The following is an 18472-nucleotide window of genomic DNA, read 5'->3' on the forward strand; positions in this document are numbered from 1 at the left end:
CGCTCCTCGGGGCGCATCTTGCTTGGGCCTCTCTCCTGGAGGCGCTCAGTCAGACCTACTGCTGACATAAGGCAAGACGCTCCTCGGGGCACGTCTTGCTTGGCCCTCTCTCCTGGAGGCGCTCAGTCAGACCCAGTGGTGACATGTGGCAAGACGCTCCTCGGGGCGCATCTTGCTTGGGCCTCTCTCCTGGAGGCGCTCAGTCAGACCCAGTCTTGACACGTAGCAAGACGCTCCTCAGGGAGCGTCTTGCTTGGGCCTCTCTCCTGGAGCCGCTCAGTCAGACCCAGTGTTGACATGTGGCAAGACACTCCTCGGGGCGCGTCTTGCTTGGGCCTCTCTCATGGAGGCCCTCTGTCAGACCCAGTGTTGACATGTGTCAAGACGCTCCTCGGGGCGCGTCTTGCTTTGGCCTCTCTCCTGGAGGCGCTCAGTCAGACCGAGTGCTGACATGTGGCAAGAAGCTCCTCGGGGCGCGTGTTGCTTGGGCTTCTCTCCTGGAGGCCCTCAGTAAGACCCATTGTTGACATGTGGCAAGACACTCCTCGGGGCGCGTCTTGCTTGGGCCTCTCTCCAGAAGGCCCTCAATCAGACCCAGTGTTGACACGTGGCAAGACGCTCCTCGGGGCGCGTCTTGCTTGGGCCTCTCTCCTGGAGGCGCTCAGTCAGACTGAGTAGTGACATGTGGCCTGACGCTCCTCGGGGCGCGTGTTGCTTGGGCCTCTCTCCTGGAGGCGCTCAGTCAGACCCATTGTTGACATGTTGCAAGACGCTCCTTTGGGCGCGTCTTGCTTGGGCCTCTCTCCTGGAGGCGCTCAGTCAGACCGAGTGCTGACCTGTGGAAAGACGCTCCTCGGGGCGCGTCTTGCTTGGGCCTCTCTCCTGGAGGCCCTCTGTCAGACCCAGTGTTGACATGTGGCAAGACGCTCCTCCGGGCGCATCTTGCTTGGGCCTCTCTCCTGGAGGCCCTCAGTCATACCCAGTGTTGACATGTGTCAAGACGCTCTTCGGGGCGCGTCTTGCTTGGGCCTCTCTCCTGGAGGCCCTCAGTCAGACCCATTGTTGACATGTGGCAAGACGCTCCTCGGGGCGCGTCTTGCTTGGGCTTCTCTCCTGGAGGCGCTCAGACAGACCCAGTGTTGACATGTGACAAGACGCTCCTCGGGGCACGTCTTGCTTGGGCCTCTCTCCTGGAGGCGCTCAGTCAGAACCAGAGGTGACATGTGGCAAGACGCTCCTCGGGGCGCGTCTTGCTTGGGCCTCTCTCCTGGAGGCCCTCTGTCAGACCCAGTGTTGACATGTGGCAAGACGCTCCTTCGGGCGCATCTTGCTTGTTCCTCTCTCCTGGAGGCCCTCAGTCAGACACATTGTTGACATGTGGCAAGACGCTCCTTAGGGCGCGTCTTGCTTGGGCCTCTCTCCTGGAGGCGCTCAGTCAGACCCAGTGTTGACATGTGGCAAGACGCTCCTCGGGGCGTGTCTTGCTTGGGCCTCTCTCCTGGAGGCGATCAGTCAGACCCAGTGTTGACATATGGCAAGACGCTCCTCGGGGCGCGTCTTGCTTGGGCCTCTCTCCTGGAGGCGCTCAGTCAGACCCAGTGTTGGCATGTGGCAAGACACTCCTCGGGGCGCGTCTTGGTTGGGCCTCTCTCCTGGAGGCGCTCATTCAGACCCAGTGGTGACATGTGTCAAGACGCTCCTCGGGGCGTGTCTTGCTTGGGCCTCTCTCCTGGAGGCGCTCAGTCAGACCGAGTAGTGACATGTGGCAAGACGCTCCTCGGGGCGCGTCTTGCTTGGGCCTCTCTCCTGGAGGCGCTCAGTCAGACCGATTGTTGACATGTGGCAAGACTCTCCTCGGGGCGCGTCTTGCTTGGGCTTCTCTCATGGAGTTCCTCAGTCTGACCCAGTGTTGACATGTGGCAAGACGCTCCTCTGGGCGCGTCTTGCTTGGGCCTCTCTCCTGGAGGCGCTCAGTCAGACCGAGTAGTGACATGTGGCAAAATGCTCCTCGGGGCGCGTCTTGCTTGGACCTCCCTCCTGGAGGTGCTCAGTCAGACCGAGTAGTGACATTTGGCAAGACGCTCCTCGGGGCGCGTCTTGCTTGGACCTCTCTCCTGGAGGCGCTCAGTTAGACCGAGTAGTGACATGTGGCAAGACGCTCCTCGGGGCACCTTTTGCTTGGGCCTCTCTAATGGAGGCGCTCAGTCAGACCGAGTGCTGACATAAGGCAAGAGGCTCCTCGGGGCGCGTCTTGCTGGGGCCTCTCTCCTGGAGGCGCTCAGTAAGACCGAGTGCTGACATAAGGCAAGACGCTCCTCGGGGCGCTCATTGCTTGGGCCTCTCTCCTGAATGCCCTCTGTCAGACCGAGTGTTGACATGTGGCAAGACTCTCCTCGGGGCGCGTCTTGCTTGGGCTTCTCTCATGGAGGCCCTCAGTCCGACCCAGTGTTGACATGTGTCAAGACGCTCCTCGGGGCGTGTCTTGCTTGGGCCTCTCTCCTGGAGGCGCTCAGTCAGACCCAGTGTTGACATGTGGCAAGACGCTCCTCTGGGCGCGTCTTGCTTGGGCTTCTCTCCTGGAGGCCCTCAGTCAGACCCATTGTTGACATGTGGCAAGACGCTCCTCGGGGCACGTCTTGCTTGGGCCTCTCTCCTGGAGGCGCTCAGTCAGACCGAGTAGTGACATTTGGCAAGACGCTCCACGGGGCGCGTCTTGCTTGGGCCTCTCTCCTGGAGGCGCTCAGTCAGACCCAGTGGTGACATGTGGCAAGACGCTCCTCGGGGCGCGTCTTGCTGGGGCCTCTCTCCTGGAGGTGCTCAATCAGACCCAGTGGTGACACGTGGCAAGACGCTCCTCTGGGCGCGTCTTGCTTGGGCCTCTCTCCTGGAGGAGCTCAGTCAGACCCAGTGGTGACACGTGGCAAGACGCTCCTCGAGGCGCATCTTAATTGGGCCTCTCTCCTGGAGGCGCTAAGTCAGACCCAGTGTTGACACGTGGCAAGCCACTCCTCGGGGCGCTACTTGCTTGGGCTTCTCTAATGGAGGCCCTCAGTAAGACCCACTGTTGACATGTGGAAAGAAGCTCCTCGGGGCGCGTCTTGCTTTGGCTTTTCTCCTGGAGGCCCTCAGTCAGACCCATTGTTCACATGTGGCAAGACGCTCCTCGGGGCGCGTATTGCTTGGGCCACTCTCCTGGATGCCCTCTGTCAGACCCAGTGTTGACATGTGGCAAGACTCTCCTCGGGGCGCGTCTTGCTTGGGCTTCTCTCATGGAGGCCCTCAGTCAGACCCAGTGTTGACATGTGTCAAGACGCTCCTCGGGGCGTGTCTTGCTTGGGCCTCTCTCCTGGAGGCGCTCAGTCAGACCCAGTGTTGACATGTGGCAGGACGCTCCTCGGGGCGCTTCTTGCTTGGGCTTCTCTCCTGGAGGCCCTCAGTCAGACCCATTGTTGACATGTGGCAAGACGCTCCTCGGGGCACGTGTTGCTTGGACCTCTCTCCTGGAGGCGCTCAGTCAGACCGAGTAGTGACATGTGGCAAGACGCTCCTCGGGGTATGTCTTGCTTGGGCCCCTCTCCTGGAGGCGCTCAATTAGACCCAGTGTTGACATGTGGCAAGACGCTCCTCGGGGCGCGTCTTGCTTGGGCTTCTCTCCTGGAGGCCCTCAGTGAGACCCATTGTTGACACGTGGCAAGACGCTCCTCGAGGCGCATCTTGCTTGGGCCTCTCTCCTGGAGGCGCTAAGTCAGACTCAGTGTTGACACGTTGCAAGACGCTCCTCGGGGCGCGTCTTGCTTGGGCCTCTCTCCTGGAGGCGCTCAGTCAGACACAGTGTTGACATGTGGCAAGACACTCCTCGGGGCGCGTCTTGCTTGGGCTTCTCTCATGGAGGCCCTCAGTAAGACCCATTGTTGACATGTGGAAAGAAGCTCCTCGGGGCGCGTCTTGCTTTCGCTTCTCTCCTGGAGGCCCTCAGTCAGACCCATTGTTGACATGTGGCAAGACGCTCCTCGGGGCGCGTATTGCTTGGGCCTCTCTCCTGGATGCCCTCTGTCAGACCCAGTGTTGACATGTGGCAAGACTCTCCTCGGGGCGCGTCTTGCTTGGGCTTCTCTCATGGAGGCCCTCAGTCAGACCCAGTGTTGACATGTGTCAAGACGCTCCTCGGGGCGTGTCTTGCTTGGGCCTCTCTCCTGGAGGCGCTCAGTCAGACCCAGTGTTGACATGTGGCAAGACGCTCCTCGGGGCGCTTCTTGCTTGGGCTTCTCTCCTGGAGGCCCTCAGTCAGGCCCATTGTTGACATGTGGCAAGACGCTCCTCGGGGCACGTGTTGCTTGGACCTCTCTCCTTGAGGCGCTCAGTCAGACCGAGTAGTGACATGTGGCAAGACGCTCCTCGGGGCGTGTCTTGCTTGGGCCTCTCTCCTGGAGGCGCTCAATTAGACCCAGTGTTGACATGTGGCAAGACGCTCCTCGGGGCGCTTCTTGCTTGGGCTTCTCTCCTGGAGGCCCTCAGTGAGACCCATTGTTGACATGTGGCAAGAAGCTCCTCGGGGCGCTTCTTGCTTGGGCCTCTCTCCTGGAGGCGCTCAGTCAGACCGAGTGCTGACATGTGGCAAGACGCTCCTCGGGGCGCGTCTTGCTGGGGCCTCTCTCCTGGAGGGGCTCAGTCAGACCCAGTGTTGACATGTGGCCTGACGCTCCTCGGGGCGCGTCTTGCTTGGGCTTCTCTCCTGGAGGCCCTCAGTCAGACCCATTGTTGACATGTGGCAAGACGCTCCTCGGGGCACGTCTTGCTTGGGCCTCTCTCCTGGAGGCGCTCAGTCAGACCGAGTAGTGACATGTGGCAAGACGCTCCTCGGGGTGCGTCTTGCTTGGACCTCTCTCCTGTAGGCGCTCAGTTAGACCGAGTAGTGACATGTCGCAAGACGCTCCTCGGGGCGCATCTTGCTTGGGCCTCTCTCCTGGAGGCGCTCAGTCAGACCTACTGCTGACATAAGGCAAGACGCTCCTCGGGGCACGTCTTGCTTGGCCCTCTCTCCTGGAGGCGCTCAGTCAGACCCAGTGGTGACATGTGGCAAGACGCTCCTCGGGGCGCATCTTGCTTGGGCCTCTCTCCTGGAGGCGCTCAGTCAGACCCAGTCTTGACACGTAGCAAGACGCTCCTCAGGGCGCGTCTTGCTTGGGCCTCTCTCCTGGAGCCGCTCAGTCAGACCCAGTGTTGACATGTGGCAAGACACTCCTCGGGGCGCGTCTTGCTTGGGCCTCTCTCATGGAGGCCCTCTGTCAGACCCAGTGTTGACATGTGTCAAGACGCTCCTCGGGGCGCGTCTTGCTTTGGCCTCTCTCCTGGAGGCGCTCAGTCAGACCGAGTGCTGACATGTGGCAAGAAGCTCCTCGGGGCGCGTGTTGCTTGGGCTTCTCTCCTGGAGGCCCTCAGTAAGACCCATTGTTGACATGTGGCAAGACACTCCTCGGGGCGCGTCTTGCTTGGGCCTCTCTCCAGAAGGCCCTCAATCAGACCCAGTGTTGACACGTGGCAAGACGCTCCTCGGGGCGCGTCTTGCTTGGGCCTCTCTCCTGGAGGCGCTCAGTCAGACTGAGTAGTGACATGTGGCCTGACGCTCCTCGGGGCGCGTGTTGCTTGGGCCTCTCTCCTGGAGGCGCTCAGTCAGACCCATTGTTGACATGTTGCAAGACGCTCCTTTGGGCGCGTCTTGCTTGGGCCTCTCTCCTGGAGGCGCTCAGTCAGACCGAGTGCTGACCTGTGGAAAGACGCTCCTCGGGGCGCGTCTTGCTTGGGCCTCTCTCCTGGAGGCCCTCTGTCAGACCCAGTGTTGACATGTGGCAAGACGCTCCTCCGGGCGCATCTTGCTTGGGCCTCTCTCCTGGAGGCCCTCAGTCATACCCAGTGTTGACATGTGTCAAGACGCTCTTCGGGGCGCGTCTTGCTTGGGCCTCTCTCCTGGAGGCCCTCAGTCAGACCCATTGTTGACATGTGGCAAGACGCTCCTCGGGGCGCGTCTTGCTTGGGCTTCTCTCCTGGAGGCGCTCAGACAGACCCAGTGTTGACATGTGACAAGACGCTCCTCGGGGCACGTCTTGCTTGGGCCTCTCTCCTGGAGGCGCTCAGTCAGAACCAGAGGTGACATGTGGCAAGACGCTCCTTGGGGCGCGTCTTGCTTGGGCCTCTCTCCTGGAGGCCCTCTGTCAGACCCAGTGTTGACATGTGGCAAGACGCTCCTTCGGGCGCATCTTGCTTGTTCCTCTCTCCTGGAGGCCCTCAGTCAGACACATTGTTGACATGTGGCAAGACGCTCCTTAGGGCGCGTCTTGCTTGGGCCTCTCTCCTGGAGGCGCTCAGTCAGACCCAGTGTTGACATGTGGCAAGACGCTCCTCGGGGCGTGTCTTGCTTGGGCCTCTCTCCTGGAGGCGATCAGTCAGACCCAGTGTTGACATATGGCAAGACGCTCCTCGGGGCGCGTCTTGCTTGGGCCTCTCTCCTGGAGGCGCTCAGTCAGACCCAGTGTTGGCATGTGGCAAGACACTCCTCGGGGCGCGTCTTGGTTGGGCCTCTCTCCTGGAGGCGCTCATTCAGACCCAGTGGTGACATGTGTCAAGACGCTCCTCGGGGCGTGTCTTGCTTGGGCCTCTCTCCTGGAGGCGCTCAGTCAGACCGAGTAGTGACATGTGGCAAGACGCTCCTCGGGGCGCGTCTTGCTTGGGCCTCTCTCCTGGAGGCGCTCAGTCAGACCCAGTGTTGACATGTGGCAAGACGCTCCTCGGGGCGCTTCTTGCTTGGGCCTCTCTCCTGGAGGTGCTCAGTCAGACCCAGTGTTGACATGTGGCAAGATGCTCCTCGGGGCGCGTCTTGCTGGGGCTTCTCTCATGGAGGCACTCAGTCAGACCCAGTGTTGACATGTGGCAAGATGCTCGTCGGGGCACGTCTTGCTTGGGCTTCTCTCCTGGAGGCGCTCAGTCAGACCCAGAGGAGATATGTGTCAAGACGCTCCTCGGGGCGCGTCTTGCTTGGGCCTCTCACCTGGAGGCGCTCAGTCAGACCGAGTGCTGACATGTTGCAAGACGCTCCTCCGGGCGCGTCTTGCTTGGGCCTCTCTCCTGGAGGCGCTCAGTCAGACCCAGTGTTCAACTGTGGCAAGACGCTCCTCGGGGCGCGTCTTGCTTGGGCCTCTCTCCTGGAGGCGCTCAGTCAGACCCAGTGTTGACACGTGGCAAGACGCTCCTCGGGGCGCGTCTTGCTTGGGCCTCTCTCCTGGAGGCGCTCAGTCAGACCCAGTGTTGGCATGTGGCAAGACACTCCCCGGGGCGCGTCTTGGTTGGGCCTCTCTCCTGGAGGCGCTCATTCAGACCCAGTGGTGACATGTGGCAAGACGCTCCTCGGGGCGCGTATTGCTTGGGCCTCTCTCCTGAATGCCCTCTGTCAGACCGATTGTTGACATGTGGCAAGACTCTCCTCGGGGCGCGTCTTGCTTGGGCTTCTCTCATGGAGTTCCTCAGTCTGACCCAGTGTTGACATGTGGCAAGACGCTCCTCTGGGCGCGTCTTGCTTGGGCCTCTCTCCTGGAGGCGCTCAGTCAGACCGAGTAGTGACATGTGGCAAGATGCTCCTCGGGGCGCGTCTTGCTTGGACCTCCCTCCTGGAGGTGCTCAGTCAGACCGAGTAGTGACATTTGGCAAGACGCTCCTCGGGGCGCGTCTTGCTTGGACCTCTCTCCTGGAGGCGCTCAGTTAGACCGAGTAGTGACATGTGGCAAGACGCTCCTCGGGGCACCTTTTGCTTGGGCCTCTCTAATGGAGGCGCTCAGTCAGACCGAGTGCTGACATAAGGCAAGACGCTCCTTGGGGCGCGTCTTGCTGGGGCCTCTCTCCTGGAGGAGCTCAGTCAGACCCAGTGGTGACACGTGGCAAGACGCTCCTCGGGGCGCGTCTTGCTTGGGCCTCTCTCCTGGAGGCCCTCTGTCAGACCCAGTGTTGACATGTGGCAAGACGCTCCTTCGGGCGCATCTTGCTTGGGCCTCTCTCCTGGAGTCCCTCAGTCAGACCCATTGTTGACATGTGGCAAGACGCTCCTCGGGGCGCGTCTTGCTTGGGCCTCTCTCCTGGAGGCGCTCAGTCAGACCCAGTGTTGACATGTGGCAAGACGCTCCTCGGGGCGCGTCTTGCTTGGGCCTCTCTCCTGGAGGCGCTCAGTCAGACCCAGTGGTGACACGTGGAAAGACGCTCCTCGGGGCGCGTCTTGCTTGGGCCTCTCTCCTGGAGGCGCTCAGTCAGACCCAGTGTTGACACGTGGCAAGACGCTCCTCGGGGCGCGTCTTGCTTGGGCCTCTCTCCTGGAGGCGCTCAGTCAGACCCAGTGTTGGCATGTGGCAAGACACTCCTCGGGGCGCGTCTTGGTTGGGCCTCTCTCCTGGAGGCGCTCATTCAGACCCAGTGGTGACATGTGGCAAGACGCTCCTCGAGCGCGTATTGCTTGGGCCTCTCTCCTGAATGCCCTCTGTCAGACCGAGTGTTGACATGTGGCAAGACTCTCCTCGGGGCGCGTCTTGCTTGGGCTTCTCTCATGGAGGCCCTCAGTCCGACCCAGTGTTGACATGTGTCAAGATGCTCCTCGGGGCGTGTCTTGCTTGGGCCTCTCTCCTGGAGGCGCTCAGTCAGACCCAGTGTTGACATGTGGCAAGACGCTCCTCTGGGCGCGTCTTGCTTGGGCTTCTCTCCTGGAGGCCCTCAGTCAGACCCATTGTTGACATGTGGCAAGACGCTCCTCGGGGCGCGTCTTGCTTGGGCCTCTCTCCTGGAGGCGCTCAGTCAGACCGAGTAGTGACATGTGGCAAGACGCTCCTCGGGGCGCGTCTTGCTTGGACCTCTCTCCTGGAGGCGCTCAGTTAGACCGAGTAGTGACATTTGGCAAGACGCTCCTCGGGGCGCGTCTTGCTTGGTCCTCTCTCCTGGAGGCGCTCAGTCAGACCGAGTGCTGACATAAGGCAAGACGCTCCTCGGGGCGCGTCTTGCTGGGGCCTCTCTCCTGGAGGTGCTCAATCAGACCCAGTGGTGACACGTGGCAAGACGCTCCTCTGGGCGCGTCTTGCTTGGGCCTCTCTCCTGGAGGCCCTCAGTCAGACCCATTGTTGACATGTGGCAAGACGCTCCTCGGGGCGCGTCTTGCTTGGGCCTCTCTCCTGGAGGCGCTCAGTCAGACCGAGTAGTGACATGTGGCAAGACGCTCCTCGGGGTATGTCTTGCTTGGGCCTCTCTCCTGGAGGCGCTCAGTCAGACCGAGTGCTGACATAAGGCAAGACGCTCCTCGGGGCGCGTCTTGCTGGGGCCTCTCTCCTGGAGGCGCTCAGTAAGACCGAGTGCTGACATAAGGCAAGACGCTCCTCGGGGCGCTCATTGCTTGGGCCTCTCTCCTGAATGCCCTCTGTCAGACCGAGTGTTGACATGTGGCAAGACTCTCCTCGGGGCGCGTCTTGCTTGGGCTTCTCTCATGGAGGCCCTCAGTCCGACCCAGTGTTGACATGTGTCAAGACGCTCCTCGGGGCGTGTCTTGCTTGGGCCTCTCTCCTGGAGGCGCTCAGTCAGACCCAGTGTTGACATGTGGCAAGACGCTCCTCTGGGCGCGTCTTGCTTGGGCTTCTCTCCTGGAGGCCCTCAGTCAGACCCATTGTTGACATGTGGCAAGACGCTCCTCGGGGCACGTCTTGCTTGGGCCTCTCTCCTGGAGGCGCTCAGTCAGACCGAGTAGTGACATTTGGCAAGACGCTCCTCGGGGCGCGTCTTGCTTGGGCCTCTCTCCTGGAGGCGCTCAGTCAGACCCAGTGGTGACATGTGGCAAGACGCTCCTCGGGGCGCGTCTTGCTGGGGCCTCTCTCCTGGAGGTGCTCAATCAGACCCAGTGGTGACACGTGGCAAGACGCTCCTCTGGGCGCGTCTTGCTTGGGCCTCTCTCCTGGAGGAGCTCAGTCAGACCCAGTGGTGACACGTGGCAAGACGCTCCTCGAGGCGCATCTTAATTGGGCCTCTCTCCTGGAGGCGCTAAGTCAGACCCAGTGTTGACACGTGGCAAGCCACTCCTCGGGGCGCTACTTGCTTGGGCTTCTCTAATGGAGGCCCTCAGTAAGACCCATTGTTGACATGTGGAAAGAAGCTCCTCGGGGCGCGTCTTGCTTTGGCTTCTCTCCTGGAGGCCCTCAGTCAGACCCATTGTTGACATGTGGCAAGACGCTCCTCGGGGCGCGTATTGCTTGGGCCACTCTCCTGGATGCCCTCTGTCAGACCCAGTGTTGACATGTGGCAAGACTCTCCTCGGGGCGCGTCTTGCTTGGGCTTCTCTCATGGAGGCCCTCAGTCAGACCCAGTGTTGACATGTGTCAAGACGCTCCTCGGGGCGTGTCTTGCTTGGGCCTCTCTCCTGGAGGCGCTCAGTCAGACCCAGTGTTGACATGTGGCAGGACGCTCCTCGGGGCGCTTCTTGCTTGGGCTTCTCTCCTGGAGGCCCTCAGTCAGACCCATTGTTGACATGTGGCAAGACGCTCCTCGGGGCACGTGTTGCTTGGACCTCTCTCCTGGAGGCGCTCAGTCAGACCGAGTAGTGACATGTGGCAAGACGCTCCTCGGGGTATGTCTTGCTTGGGCCCCTCTCCTGGAGGCGCTCAATTAGACCCAGTGTTGACATGTGGCAAGACGCTCCTCGGGGCGCGTCTTGCTTGGGCTTCTCTCCTGGAGGCCCTCAGTGAGACCCATTGTTGACACGTGGCAAGACGCTCCTCGAGGCGCATCTTGCTTGGGCCTCTCTCCTGGAGGCGCTAAGTCAGACCCAGTGTTGACACGTTGCAAGATGCTCCTCGGGGCGCGTCTTGCTTGGGCCTCTCTCCTGGAGGCGCTCAGTCAGACACAGTGTTGACATGTGGCAAGACACTCCTCGGGGCGCGTCTTGCTTGGGCTTCTCTCATGGAGGCCCTCAGTCAGACCCATTGTTGACATGTGGCAAGACGCTCCTCGGGGCGCGTATTGCTTGGGCCTCTCTCCTGGATGCCCTCTGTCAGACCCAGTGTTGACATGTGGCAAGACTCTCCTCGGGGCGCGTCTTGCTTGGGCTTCTCTCATGGAGGCCCTCAGTCAGACCCAGTGTTGACATGTGTCAAGACGCTCCTCGGGGCGTGTCTTGCTTGGGCCTCTCTCCTGGAGGCGCTCAGTCAGACCCAGTGTTGACATGTGGCAAGACGCTCCTCGGGGCGCTTCTTGCTTGGGCTTCTCTCCTGGAGGCCCTCAGTCAGACCCATTGTTGACATGTGGCAAGACGCTCCTCGGGGCACGTGTTGCTTGGGCCTCTCTCCTGGAGGCGCTCAGTCAGACCGAGTAGTGACATGTGGCAAGACGCTCCTCGGGGTGCGTCTTGCTTGGACCTCTCTCCTGTAGGCGCTCAGTTAGACCGAGTAGTGACATGTCGCAAGACGCTCCTCGGGGCGCGTCTTGCTTGGGCCTCTCTCCTGGAGGCGCTCAGTCAGACCGAGTAGTGACATGTGGCAAGACGCTCCTCGGGGTGCGTCTTGCTTGGACCTCTCTCCTGTAGGCGCTCAGTTAGACCGAGTAGTGACATGTCGCAAGACGCTCCTCGGGGCGCGTCTTGCTTGGGCCTCTCTCCTGGAGGCGCTCAGTCAGACCTACTGCTGACATAAGGCAAGACGCTCCTCGGGGCGCGTCTTGCTTGGCCCTCTCTCCTGGAGGCGCTCAGTCAGACCCAGTGGTGACATGTGGCAAGACGCTCCTCGGGGCGCATCTTGCTTGGGCCTCTCTCCTGGAGGCGCTCAGTCAGACCCAGTCTTGACACGTAGCAAGACGCTCCTCAGGGCGCGTCTTGCTTTGGCCTCTCTCATGGAGGCGCTCAGTCAGACCGAGTGCTGACATGTGGCAAGAAGCTCCTCGGGGCGCGTCTTGCTTGGGCTTCTCTCCTGGAGGCCCTCAGTAAGACCCATTGTTGACATGTGGCAAGACACTCCTCGGGGCGCGTCTTTTAGTGTACTCCAATCAACAGCCCCTACAACCACAAAAAGGAATGGAGTCATTAGCACTTATGGTTTGTAAATGGCACCCAGAATTATGTTGCACGAAGCACAATTTCACATCATTCTGGGTCCATTTGTGTGAAAACAAGGTCCAATCAGGCTGAAATGTTACAAGAAGGTAGAATCTATTGAGTTGTAAGTGATCTGAACGTTTCATGATGATAGCACTTTCCTGAGGGGGTCAAACCATGTCCCAAAGGTCACCGGATCTGGTGTCAATTTAAAGAAGTAGTCCAGTTACACATTTGTGGGCTTATAACTTGGCTTCTGAATGTCCTAGAGATATCAGGTTTGTTTTAGTGTACTCCAATCAACAGCCCCTACAACCACAAAAAGGAATGGAGTTATTAGCACTTATGGTTTGTAAATGGCACCCAGAGTTATGTTGCACGAAGCACAATTTCACTTCATTCTGGGTCCATTTGTGTGAAAACAAGGTCCAATCAGGCTGAAACGTTACAAGAAGGTAGAATCTATTGAGTTGTAAGTGATCTGAACGTTTCATGATGATCGCACATTCCTATAGTGGGTCAAACCATGTCCCAAAGGTCACCGGGCCTGGTGTCACTTTAAAGAAGTAGTCCAGTTACACATTTGTGGGCTTATAACTTGGCTTCTGAATGTCCTAGAGAGATCAGGTTTGTTTTAGTGTACTCCAATCAACAGCCCCTACAACCACAAAAAGGAATGGAGTCATTAGCACTTATGGTTTGTAAATGGCACCCAGAATTATGTTGCACGAAGCACAATTTCACATCATTCTGGGTCCATTTGTGTGAAAACAAGGTCCAATCAGGCTGAAACGTTACAAGAAGGTAGAATCTATTGAGTTTTAAGTCATCTGAACGTTTCATGATGATCGCACATTCCTATAGGGGGTCAAACCATGTCCCAAAGGTCACCGGGCCTGGTGTCACTTTAAAGAAGTAGTCCAGTTACACCTTTGTGGGCTTATAACTTGGCTTCTGAATGTCCTAGAGAGGTCAGGTTTGTTTTAGTGTACTCCAATCAACAACCCCTACAACCACAAAAAGGAATGGAGTCATTAGCACTTATGGTTTGTAAATGGCACCCAGAATTATGTTGCACGAATCACAATTTCACATCATTCTGGGTCCATTTGTGTGAAAACAAGGTCCAATCAGGCTGAAACGCTACAAGAAGGTAGAATCTATTGAGTTGTAAGTGATCTGAACGTTTCAAGATGATCGCACATTCCTATAGGGGGTCAAACCATGTCCCAAAGGTCACCGGGCCTGGTGTCACTTTAAAGAAGTAGTCCAGTTACACATTTGTGGGCTTATAACTTGGCTTCTGAATGTCCTAGAGAGATCAGGTTTGTTTTAATGTACTCCAATCAACAGCCCCTACAACCACAAAAAGGAATGGAGTCATTAGCACTTATGGTTTGTAAATGGCACCCAGAATTATGTTGCACGAAGCACAATTTCACATCATTCTTGGTTCATTTGTGTGAAAACAAGGTCCAATCAGGCTGAAACGTTACAGGAAGGTAGAATCTATTGAGTTGTAAGTGATCTGAACGTTTCATGATGATAGCACTTTTCTAAGGGGGTCAAACCATGTCCCAAAGGTCACCGGATCTGGTGTCAATTTAAAGAAGTAGTCCAGTTACACATTTGTGGGCTTATAACTTGGCTTCTGAATGTCCTAGAGAGATCAGGTTTGTTTTAGTGTACTCCAATCAACAGCCCCTACAACCACAAAAAGGAATGGAGTCATTAGCACTTATGGTTTGTAAATGGCACCCAGAATTATGTTGCACGAAGCACAATTTCACTTCATTCTGGGTCCATTTGTGTGAAAACAAGATCCAATCAGGCTGAGACGCTACAAGAAGGTAGAATCTATTGAGTTGTAAGTGATCTGAATGTTTCAAGATGATCGCACATTCCTATAGGGGGTAAAACCATGTCCCAAAGGTCACCGGGCCTGGTGTCACTTTAAAGAAGTAGTCCAGTTACATCTTTGTGGGCTTATAACTTGGCTTCTGAATGTCCTAGAGAGGTTAGGTTTGTTTTAGTGTACTCCAATCAACAGCCCCTACAACCACAAAAAGGAATGGAGTCATTAGCACTTATGGTTTGTAAATGGCACCCAGAATTATGTTGCACGAAGCACAATTTCACTTCATTCTGGGTCCATTTGTGTGAAAACAAGGTCCAATCAGGCTGAAACGCTACAAGAAGGTGGAATCTATTGAGTTATAAGTGATCTGAACGTTTCAAGATGATCGCACATTCCTATAGGGGGTGAACCCATGTCCCAAAGGTCACCGGGCCTGGTGTCACTTTAAAGAAGTAGTATAGTTACATCTTTGTGGGCTTATAACTTGGCTTCTGAATGTCCTAGAGAGGTTAGGTTTGTTTTAGTGTACTCCAATCAACAGCCCCTACAACCACAAAAAGGAATGGAGTCATTAGCACTTATGGTTTGTAAATGGCACCCAGAATTATGTTGCACGAAGCACAATTTCACATCATTCTGGGTTCATTTGTGTGAAAACAAGGTCCAATCAGGCTGAAACGTTACAAGAAGGTAGAATCTATTGAGTTGTAAGTGATCTGAACGTTTCATGATGATCGCACATTCCTATAGGGGGTCAAACCATGTCCCAAAGGTCACCGGGCCTGGTGTCACATTAAAGAAGTAGTCCAGTTACACCTTTGTGGGCTTATAACTTGGCTTCTGAATGTCCTAGAGAGGTCAGGTTTGTTTTAGTGTACTCCAATCAACAGCCCCTACAACCACAAAAAGGAATGGAGTCATTAGCACTTATGGTTTGTAAATGGCACCCAGAATTATGTTGCACGAAGCACAGTTTCACATCATTCTGGGTTCATTTGTGTGAAAACAAGGTCCAATCAGGCAGAAACGTTACAGGAAGGTAGAATCTATTGAGTTGTAAGTGATCTGAACATTTCATGATGATAGCACTTTCCTAAGGGTGTCAAACCATGTCCCAAAGGTCACCGGATCTGGTGTCAATTTAAAGAAGTAGTCCAGTTACACATTTGTGGGCTTATAACTTGGCTTCTGAATGTCCTAGAGAGATCAGGTTTGTTTTAGTATACTCCAATCAACAGCCCCTACAACCACAAAAAGGAATGGAGTCATTAGCACTTATGGTTTTTAAATGGCACCTAGAATTATGTTGCACGAAGCACAATTTCACATCATTCTGGGTTCATTTGTGTGAAAACAAGGTGCAATCAGGCTGAAACGTTACAGGAAGGTAGAATCTATTGAGTTGTAAGTGATCTGAACGTTTCATGATGATAGCATTTTCCTAAGGGGGTCAAACCATGTCCCAAATGTCACCGGATCTGGTGTCAATTTAAAGTAGTAGTCCAGTTACACATTTGTGGGCTTATAACTTGGCTTCTGAATGTCCTAGAGAGATCAGGTTTGTTTTAATGTACTCCAATCAACAGCCCCTACAACCACAAAAAGGAATGGAGTCATTAGCACTTATGGTTTGTAAATGGCACCCAGAATTATGTTGCACGAAGCACAATTTCACATCATTCTGGGTTCATTTGTGTGAAAACAAGGTCCAATCAGGCAGAAACGTTACAGGAAGGTAGAATCTATTGAGTTGTAAGTGATCTGAACGTTTCATGATGATAGCACTGTCCTATAGGGGGTCAAACCATGTCCCAAAGGTCACTGGGCCTGGTGTCACTTTCAAGAAGTAGTCCAGTTACACCTTTGTGGGCTTATAACTTGGCTTCTGAATGTCCTAGAGAGATCAGGGTTGTTTTAGTGTACTCCAATCAACAGCCCCTACAACCACAAAAAGGAATGGAGTCATTAGCACTTATGGTTCTTAAATGGCACCCAGAATTATGTTGCACGAAGCACAATTTCACATCATTCTGGGTCCATTTGTGTGAAAACAAGGTCCAATCTGGCTGAAACGTTACAGGAAGTTAGAATCTATTGAGTTGTAAGTGATCTGAACGTTTCAAGATGATCGCACATTCCTATAGGGGGTAAAACCATGTCCCAAAGGTCACCGGGCCTGGTGTCACTTTAAAGAAGTAGTCCAGTTACATCTTTGTAGGCTTATAACTTGGCTTCTGAATGTCCTAGAGAGATCAGGTTTGTTTTAATGTACTCCAATCAACAGCCCCTACAACCACAAAAAGGATTGGAGTCATTAGCACTTATGGTTTGTAAATGGCACCCAGAATTATGTTGCACGAAGCACAATTTCACATCATTCTGGGTTCATTTGTGTGAAAACAAGGTCCAATCAGGCAGAAACGTTACAGGAAGGTAGAATCTATTGAGTTGTAAGTTATCTGAACGTTTCATGATGATCGCACTTTCCTAAGGGGGTCAAACCATGTCGCAATGGTCACCGGATCTGGTGTCACTTTAAAGAATTAGTCCAGTTACACATTTGTGGGCTTATAACTTGGCTTCTGAATGTCCTAGAGAGATCAGGTTTGTTTTAGTGTACTCCAATCAACAACCCCTACAACCACAAAAAGGAATGGAGTCATTAGCACTTATGGTTTTTAAATGGCACCCAGAATTATGTTGCACGAAGCACAATTTCACATCATTCTGGGTTCATTTGTGTGAAAACAAAGTCCAATCAGGCTGAAACGTTACAGGAAGGTAGAATCTACTGAGTTGTAAGTGATCTGAACATTTCATGATGATAGCACTTTCCTAAGGGGGTCAAACCATGTCCCAAAGATCACCGGATCTGGTGTCAATTTAAAGAAGTAGTCCAGTTACACCTTTGTGGGCTTATAACTTGGCTTCTGAATATCCTAGAGAGGTCAGGTTTGTTTTAGAGTACTGCAGTTAACAGCCCCCATTACCCCAAAGAGGAATGGAGTCATTAGCACTTATGGTTTTTAAATGGCACCCAGAATTATGTTGCACGAAGCACACTTTCACATCATTCTGGGTTCATTTGTGTGAAAACAAGGTCCAATCAGGCTGAAACGTTACAGGAAGTTGGAATCTATTGAGTTGTAAGTGATCTGAACATTTCATGATGATAGCACTTTCCTAAGGGGGTCAAACCATGTCCCAAAGGTCACCGGATCTGGTGTCAATTTAAAGAAGTAGTCCAGTTACACATTTGTGGGCTTAAAACGTGGCTTCTGAATGTCCTAGAGAGATCAGGTTTGTTTTAGTATACTCCAATCAACAGCCCCTACAACCACAAAAAGGAATGGAGTCATTAGCACTTATGGTTTTTAAATGGCACCCAGAATTATGTTGCACGAAGCACAATTTCACATCATTCTGGGTTCATTTGTGTGAAAACAATGTCCAATCAGGCTGAAACGTTACAGGAAGGTAGAATCTACTGAGTTGTAAGTGATCTGAACGTTTCATGATGATAGCACTTTCCTAAGGGGGTCAAACGATGTCCCAAAGATCACCGGATCTGGTGTCAATTTAAAGAAGTAGTCCAGTTACACATTTGTGGGCTTATAACTTGGCTTCTGAATGTCCTAGAGAGATCAGGTTTGTTTTAGTGTACTCCAAATAAACAGCCCCTACAACCACAAAAAGGAATGGAGTCATTAGCACTTATGGTTTGTAAATGGCACCCAGAATTATGTTGCACGAAGCACAATTTCACATCATTCTGGGTTCATTTGTGTGAAAACAAGGTCCAATCAGGCTGAAACGTTACAGGACGTTAGAATCTATTGAGTTGTAAGTGATCTGAACGTTTCATGATGATAGCACTTTCCTAAGGGGGTCAAACCATGTCCCAAAGATCACCGGATCTGGTGTCAATTTAAAGTAGTAGTCCAGTTACACCTTTGTGGGCTTATAACTTGGCTTCTGAATATCCTAGAGAGGTCAGGTTTGTTTTAGAGTACTCCAGTTAACAGCCCCCATTACCCCAAAGAGTAATGGAGTCATTAGCACTTATGGTTTTTAAATGGCACCCAGAATTATGTTGCACGAAGCACACTTTCTCATCATTCTGGGTTCATTTGTGTGAAAACAAGGTCCAATCAGGCTGAAACGTTACAGGAAGTTAGAATCTATTGAGTTGTAAGTGATCTGAACATTTCATGATGATAGCACTTTCCTAAGGGGGTCAAACCATGTCCCAAAGGTCACCGGATCTGGTGTCAATTTAAAGAAGTAGTCCAGTTACACATTTGTGGGCTTATAACGTGGCTTCTGAATGTCCTAGAGAGATCAGGTTTGTTTTAGTATACTCCAATCAACAGCCCCTACAACCACAAAAACGAATGGAGTCATTAGCACTTATGGTTTTTAAATGGCACCCAGAATTATGTTGCACGAAACACAATTTCACATCATTCTGGGTTCATTTGTGTGAAAACAAGGTCCAATCAGGCTGAAACGTTACAGGA

The sequence above is a fragment of the Nothobranchius furzeri genome, chromosome 4 (genome assembly GCF_043380555.1).
Source record: "Nothobranchius furzeri strain GRZ-AD chromosome 4, NfurGRZ-RIMD1, whole genome shotgun sequence".
In the NCBI taxonomy this organism is placed as follows: domain Eukaryota; kingdom Metazoa; phylum Chordata; class Actinopteri; order Cyprinodontiformes; family Nothobranchiidae; genus Nothobranchius; species Nothobranchius furzeri.